Here is an 8406-nt window from a genome sequence, read left to right as displayed (position 1 = left end):
TATCAATGTAATAAGTATCTTCTTCTAGCATGAAATTAACAATTTTTTGGTATGATTAATGTGCAATGTGTTTTTAACTTGGAGTTGACAAGTTTTTGGTGCGAGTAATGTGTTTTTAGCTTGGAATTAACAAGTTTTTGGTGCAATTATGTGTTAGAGACTATTTTTGCTTTAGAATTGTTCATAATAATTGTTCTTTTTAGACTTATTCCATCTAGGGAGAAAAAATATCAACGCGATAAGTCTCTTCTTCTAACTTGGAATTGACAAGTTTTTGGTGCGAATTATGTATAAGAGACTTTCTGTTTTAGAATTGTTAAAAACAATGGTTATTTCTAGACCTATTCCCTTTAGGGAGATAACATCATTAATGTAATAAGTCTCTTTGTCTAGCTTGGAATTGACAAATATTTGGTGTGAGTAAAGTCTTTCTAGATTTAAATTGATGAACTTTTGGTGTGAGTAATGTGTTTATATCATGGAATTGACAAGTTTTTGGTGTGAGTTAGTGTTATGAGACTATTTCTATCACGTGTATAGAGATAGAAACTTTTGTGACTTTATCATAACATAATCATATAACATGATGTTATGAAATCCACAATGTCCATTTATTATTCTTTTAATTTTTAAAAGGTTCAGATACTATGCATTCAATCTTGTTAATATTAGTGTATAAACTATGATCCAAAACAATGCTAAAATACATAAGGTGAAATGTATATTTTATTTTTATATCCAATAATATTTATTAAATTATGTAAATCATAAAATAAACCATATTTATGAATCTATTGTCGAGTTTTTATTGATAACATTCAATAGTTTTACTATGTTGGTCATCTTATAAGATCTCTTTAGTCATATCTCATATATAGAAATGCTATGGCATGTCTTGGTCAAGAACATTTGATTTCATGTTCCTAAGATTTTTATTATTAGGGTTCCATGAAATTTCAAACCAAGATTTAAAATTTAACAAGTCATTTGAGTATTATAGTCATTTTGTTTTTTTACTTATGATAAATATGTAATTTTTTTTGATATAATTATGTTATTGAAGAGTAATTTTTTAATATAATTATGTTATTGAAAAGTAAGACCGAAAACATCCATCTTTTTAAAGTATAATAAATACCAAAAAAATCCAAATTCCAACCCTATGGCATCTGTAACAACTGCTCTGTCACAACTGCTATTTAAGACCCAGCTATTTAAGACCCAGTTGCACCCTGCCACTGATGGACGTTGACTGCTACTTGCTTTGCACAATCCCACTTGCCACGGATTGACGTGGACTACCACTGGCTTCTGGTGTCGGTGGATGCCATCTATTTTCCATGATGAATTGGATTCCCAACCAACAGTTAAATCATACCACTTGTTCGGGCAGTAGTTTTTAGTGCGATTTTTTGCAGGTGGGTTTTTCAGGTGGGTTTTTCAGTTAAATTTTTTTAAAATTCGGCAGTAATTTATTGCAATCGCAAGTTTGATAGGTAATTTCTACACAACCAAAGCATCTTAGGGGTTTTTCAGGGTGCTAAATCCAAATATACAGTTAAAAAACCATTTTAAATAATACAAATCAATATTTAACCTCAATTTTTTCACTCCGATTCCGTCACCAAAATCTCCAAAAAATCGCACTAAAAACTACTCCGCTGGATCTCCAGTCACCGATGTTGCTCGGGACGCAAGCAAAGGAGATCCAAAGCACCTGGAAAATGCAATCATTTTCCAAGTCATATAATCTGAGTTGAATGTTTTTGGCGGGCAGCGAGGAAGGAAGATTATGAGAATTTTGTCAGGGTGAGAGACAGATGTACAATTCTTTTAAGCACATATCAAATTTTGAACACGTTTGTCACACACCTGATCATCCTTCTAGTCAGGGGACTTCACAAAATTTTCTCCGTGGGACAATTTTTGTGCCTGAGATAGGGGCGCGGAATAGATTTTGAACGCAGTGCAAGCTACGAAGACTGAACAGAGGCCTGGAACAGAGTTTGAATGCTGTGCAAGCGATAAATACTGAACGGATCTCTATAAATATAATATCCACATACTACTGCCATAACTGCAGAGAAGCCGTTCGGCTTATTCAAAATCACCTGCTTAGAGATGGTGCTTAACAGAACCCATGTAAGTATCTCATTCGTCAGAGTATTTTTTCCCCTTTTTGGGGATTATGCACGGTCGTGGGATCGAAACCTGCTGCGTATTACAGCTTGTGATGGCTTTACCCTTAACTGAGGTTTAATAGAAACTATGCTTCAGTTGTTTCAGGTGCTTCCTTTGTTGGGGTGTTTGATATTGCTCGGGATAAAAGTGGAGTGGCGGCCATTCACTTATAAGGCCCCTTTATCCCGAGCGAAAACCGTGTCCATTGTGGATTTTGGAGGGGTGGGGGATGGAACCACTCTAAATACCGAAGCTTTTCGGAGGGCAATTGATTATCTGAGCGAATTCTCAGCAAAAGGAGGCGGCCAGCTTTACATTCCGCGAGGTAGATGGTTGACTGGAAGCTTTAATCTCACAAACCACTTCACTCTTCGTCTCCACAAAGAGGCTGTCATTCTGGGTTCTCAGGTATGCCCCCCTATCAATCGTCTTTTATTATTGCCCTTTGTTTTTTCAAGTGTCTCCAGAGGCATGCCATAAGTGAGTGCACCTACCTGTTGCTAGAGGCACTTCTGGATATAATATATTGTTTAAAAGTGTTTCAAAGTAAGGTAGTGTACAGTGAGCAAATATTAAACACTAGGTAGCCAGCTAATAATATTACATTATTCTTATTTATTATTTAATGAAAAAGATTGAAAGACAGGAAGTCAATTATTGATTGGCTTATTTCAATTCATGGTGTTTAAAATTTGTAATGCTTATTTCATTTCATGGTGTTTAAAATTTGTAATGCACAATACACATGTTATTGGCTGCTTGTTATAATGAGATGTACCTTATGATACAAATTTTATTTTATTTTATTTTTGACATAAACGGTTAGTTTGATATATTGATTCTCGGTAGAAATGCCTCATTTCAGGTTACAATAAAATAGGCAGAGTTCAGATTTCTCCTCGGATAGGAACCAGATGGCTTCCCCCTAGTGAGCCTGCGAATTCTGTAGACTATATTTCTAGTGATCTTCTCTATTTTTCCTGATTTACAGATACAAACAAATTGCTCCAATAAAAGACAGTAAAACATTTTAAACTAACAGTTAAGGGATGGGATCCCAGCCTTCGTCTTCGTCTCTTAGAAGGACTCCGAGTGGGAGGAGAACCGCTTTGTTGGCTTCAGCATCAGCTTCTTTATTGTTGTCTCTCTTTACGTGGAGGAATTCCAGGTTCTGAAAGGAATTTATCAGGGATCTGATTCTGCTCATCAATCTTGATAGCCTTAGATCAGAAGGAGAAGAATTGTCCACGATGATCTTAATGATAGACTGGGAGTCCCCAAATACAGTTGCCTCTTTGATACCCAGAGAAATGAGCTGCTTGAGACCCTGGAGGAGAGCCAGAGCTTCGGCTTGCATGCTTGTATTGTAGCCCACTCCCCAGGCATATCTTAATTTAGTTCTGCCCTCTGCACTTTTGACTACTCCACCTGCACCGGATATACCAGGATTACCTTTTGCTGCCCCGTCAAAAAAGAGAGCGTTTCTTTCCTTCTTGTTGCAAAACTCAGAGAAGTCTGCAGCCTCAAGGCGTATTTGCCATTTTTTTAGAGAAGAGGGATGTCTGGCAATATCAATGAATTGGAGATCAAGATAAGCGCCCCATACAGCTTCTTGACCGCTTAGATCTGCCCCGTCAATCTGATCTCCCAAACAGTCTCTTAGATGGCTTTTGATTTTTACCCAGATAATCTTGAGATCGCTCTTCTTGTCTCTGAATATCCTCTGATTTCTTTCCAGCCATATATGCCAGCAGATTAATTTGGGGAGGGCGAGCCAGGCTGCTTTGATGTGGGCGTTCTGAGGAGAGCCACCTGGGTACCTTAACTTCCAGTTTGAAAACAGATCGGAGCAGCGGTTAGGAAGGGCGAAGTCTACGCTCCACGGTTTTAAGGCTTCTTTCCATAGATCAGTAGAAAACTTACAGCGAAGCATGAGATGGGAGGCGTTTTCTTCATCGACCCCACATAGCGAGCAACGGGATGGCCCTATGTAGCCTCTTCTTCGAAGCCTGTCGTCCGTCAAGATTCTTTGATGGCAAAGAAGCCAGCAGAAAGAGTCTATTTTAGGAATCGTAGTTCGAGACCAAATACCTTGCCAGGGCTTCGGATCGGGGGGAACATGAGGATGCAGAGAGAGCTGTCTGTATCCTTGCGCGACTGTGTAGCGCCCAGGGGTCGGACCCCATCCCCGGGTATCAGATTTCCTGTTGTTCATTGGAGCTTTGCCTGTTAAGAAGGATCGGAAGATGTCGTAGTCGCTGGAAAGATTCTGAGGCACCTCAAGATTAATCCAACTCTGCCATTCGCCGTTCTCCCAATGAGATATGTCCCACAATGTTTTGAGACCTGCTCTGTCCATCCATTCTCTCAACAGAACCAGAGAGCGATCTTCAGATAGGGGATCACTGCCCATGATACGGTCATCCCAGATTTTGATGCGCTTGCCATTTCCAGGGATCCAGTGCGCATGGAGGTTAATCAAGGAGAAAGCTTTGGCGCACAATTTCTGAACCATCGTTCCGGATATTGGTTTGGGATTGTCCAGGCATCGCATTCTCTGCCCACAGAAGTATTTTTTCCACAACGCTAGCTGAGCCCAACCCAGATTTGGGGCAATTATCCTCCATAGTAATTTTGCACCCAACGCGATGTTTTGTTTACTGATGTTCTTGAAATTCAGGCCACCTTCCATTCTGGGCAATGAGATTATGTCCCAATTTAATAGAGGAATTTTTTTCTCATTTGCTTTGCCGCCTTTCCAGAAGAAATTCCTTATGTAGTCCTCCATTTTCCTCATGATGCCAATAGGGGCCATCATGACTGCAGATTGGTATATGGGAAGACTGTTCAAAACAGCTTTGACAAGCACTGTCTTGCCAGCCAGATTGAGCCAATTGAAGCCCCAGGAATGGATTTTGAGCTTGAATTTTTCCAGCAAAGGCAACCAATCTCTGCTGAGGGCCCTTTTTTGGAAAACAGGGAGCCCCAAATACTTGAAAGATGACCATGAAGAGGAGGCTGCGAAGCCAAAACAGCTGGAGATAGCTTGAAGGGATCTGGCAGTGGAATTCCAACAGTAGATGTGACATTTGCCTTTGTTGAGTTTGCTTCCCGAGTCTTCACAGTAAGCATCCACCACATCTTTGAAATGTTTAGCCGTGGTCAAGGAGGCAGCACCCAGCAGGAGGGAGTCATCCGCAAATAGCGCATGATTTATATTTTTGACACCTCTTGCGATGTTCAATCCCATTATTTCTTGATCAGTCTGCTTTTTGTTTAGGAGGAAGCTAAGAACAGAAGCTTGGAGGACAAAGAGCAAGGGGGAGAGGGGACACCCTTGTCTCAGCCCTCTAGAGGCTTTGAAGAAGTCAGTAGCCCTCCCATTCACCAAAGGGGCAATCCAGGGCTCACTAATACATGCCTTGATCCAGTTAATAAATTTGAGACCAAAACCAAATTTGTGGAGGACATCGAACAGGAATCTGTGTCTCACCCTGTCAAAGGCGCTTTCAAGGTCTAGTTTGATAACCATTCCTTTCTCTTTCCTGTTCAAGCTTGAGTGAATCGCCTCTTGGACTAGGATAAAATTGTCCACAATCTGTCTTCCCTGAATAAAGCCTCCCTGGTTCTCAGGAATGATGTCAGGAAGGATGGTTTTCAGTCTGTTTGCGATCACTTTTGTTATCAGCTTATAGCCTATATTGCAAAGGGAAATAGGGCGAAATCTGGTGAAGGAGTTGGTGCCTTTTTCCTTAGGGATAAGGGCCAGGAAAGCCGAGTTGGTGCTTCCCCCAATTTTTTGACAAGCTTGAGATTTCCGGACCATTCTGCATAAATCTTTTTCCACAATCTGCCAACAGTTCTGCAAGAATCTGGCAGTAAAGCCATCTGGGCTCGGGGCTTTATCTGGCTCCATTGCAAAGAGAGCAGTTTTTATTTCATTGTTGGTGACTTCTGCTTCCAAAAGCTGATTCTTTCTGGTAGTGATCAGAGAGGGTACCTCGTCCACTAAAGTTGATGCGTGCCCCAGGCCCTCTTCTTCTTTATATAGATTTTTGAAGTGGAGGAAGGCAACCTTTTTTATACTTTGTATATCTCTGTGGTTTATATTCTCTTCCTTGATTTCTGAGATGGAGTTGAAACTTTTCCGGGCTTGGGCTTGCTTGTGGAAGAAGGAGGAATTCCTATCTCCAGCCTTGAGCCAGAGCCTGCGGGATTTAATCCTCCAATACTCTTCCTCGGCCAGACTTGCCTTGAGAAATTTTTCCTGAAGATCAGCTTCCTTATCAAGAGTTTCTTTTGTGATCTCTTCGTTTTCCGAATTCAGATGGTGAATCTCAAGACATTCTTGGATCTTTTTCCTTTCCACTGCTGGGTTAGGAAGGGATCTTACCCAAGATTTCAATGCAGCTTTCACTCTCTTGAGCTTTTCCTCCCAAACAAAGAAGGCAGAGCCACTGACTGATTGCTTCCACATATCTTTTACTAATTGCTTGAAGGACTGTTCTTTAACCCAAAGAGGACTGAATTTAAAAGGGATAGGACCTTGATCCATATGAGCCAGCAGATCAAGTTTAATGGGTCTGTGATCAGAGACGCTGCATGGGAGAATATGCATTCTAGATTCTAATCCAAGAAGAAGGAAAGTACTTTGAACAAAAAAGTGATCTAACCTTGCAGCGATGTGTCCCGGGCCGAGTCTTTTATTGGACCAGGTATATTTGCCCGACGATGGTTTTATGTCAATCAAGTCCCAGTCCTGAAGCAGGTCCTCAACCCATTCTCGCGCCGAATCTCTTACAACGCTTCCTCCTTGCTTTTCAGCCAGAGAAAGGGTAAGATTAAGGTCTCCTGCAATGATGATATTCACTAAATCTTCCGTTTCTGCTATGCTTCTGATGGATTCCCAGCAACTCTTTTTCTCACCTGCGTTGGCTAGAACATACACATTGAAGAGACAGAGAGTCTCATCTGAATCTATGTGATGCAGCTTAGAGAGCAACCAATGGGTGTTGGCGACCTCTTTGACCTTTGAAAATTTGTTTGCGTTCCATAGGGTGCACAGGCCTCCTGATGCACCACGAGCTGAAACAACTTGCCCTTCACTTCTCTTCCACAGTTTTCTGGCGATATGGAGGAAGGCCTTGTCCTCCATTTTAGTCTCCTGGATGAGGAGTATATCAGGAGATTCGGTTCTTATCAGGCTTTTGACGACTTCTTCTTTTATTCTGCTCCCCATACCCCTACAGTTCCAGGAGACAATCTTCATCACTTGATTTTTGAATGGAGAGCTCCTTTAGAGCTCTGGGACTGGTTTCTGGTCGTCTTTGGAGTTTTTGCCAAGAGTTTCTCGAGGGTTGGTTGGCTTCCTTGAAGTTTGTCTTTATAAGTCTCCTGTTCTCTTTTTTCACGGGCAGATTTTCGGCCTCTCAATGATCTTCTAGCCGAGGTTTGCGAATCCCCTATTTCACCTTCTTCTTCTGAATCCTCAGATCCTTGCACTTCCTCAGCCTCTTCTGTGGGTATCTCTTTCGGTCTGTCTGTATTAGCTTCAACTTGCTTTGATCCCAAGGGGGGCTCTTTGTGGAGCGATACTTCATTCTGCATCTCTATTTCTTGAGGATCTTCTGTTGCTGAGCTTAACAACGTGTATTTGTTTCCTTGTTCTTCCATGGGGGGTGTTTGAAGCCCAGAGCCTGCCTGGGGGACTTTGCCATTTTTATTTCCGGTTCTAGAGGCTTTGTGAGCGGGTTTGGTCCTTTTGACCTGAGTCCATCCTTCCTCCTTGCCTTTCTCCCCTTCACTGTTCTTTGGGCAACCTCTAGCAAAATGGCCATAGACATGGCATTTTCTGCACTTGAACGGAAGCTGCTCATAGTCCAACTTTTGGAGATGCGTCCAGTTTCCAACCTTAATCTTTATTGCCTCGGGCAAACCAACCTCAAGATCCACTTCAACGCAGATTCGAGCACAGTCGTATTGGTCTTTGCTGTTAGCTCGATCAATGAACTTGCCCAATGTGTTTCCGATGTGCTTAAGAGACTCCCAATTCCAACAATGCACTGGCAGGTTGGGCAATCTAACCCACACAGGGACAGCTGTGGGAACGTCAACTGCTGGATCAAAATCAGGCGTCCACTTATTGAGATACAACCCTTGAGGGCCCATGAAATAGGGTCCATTGCGGAATATCAGGTCCTTATCCTCCTTTTCAGAGAATTCAAA

The 8406-nt window shown here is 41.6% G+C and overlaps 1 pseudogene across 1 annotated transcript in view; it reads left to right on the top strand.

Annotated features, from left to right (window-relative positions):
• The first annotated feature begins 1436 nt into the window (after positions 1-1436).
• The window catches only part of LOC149156512 (putative polygalacturonase), a 178089-nt pseudogene continuing 171119 nt past the window's right edge, over positions 1437-8406 (top strand). Inside the window, exons 1-2 of the transcript XR_016262270.1 lie at positions 1437-2142; positions 2278-2589. The product of XR_016262270.1 is annotated as a putative polygalacturonase (transcript). The remainder of the gene's footprint in view (positions 2143-2277; positions 2590-8406) is intronic.

Source organism: Pinus tabuliformis, chromosome 9 (assembly GCF_031772625.1).
Source record: "Pinus tabuliformis cultivar Carrire ecotype Pingquan chromosome 9, CPIR1, whole genome shotgun sequence".
NCBI lineage: Eukaryota > Viridiplantae > Streptophyta > Pinopsida > Pinales > Pinaceae > Pinus > Pinus tabuliformis.
This window is presented reverse-complemented; position numbering and strand designations above follow the sequence as displayed.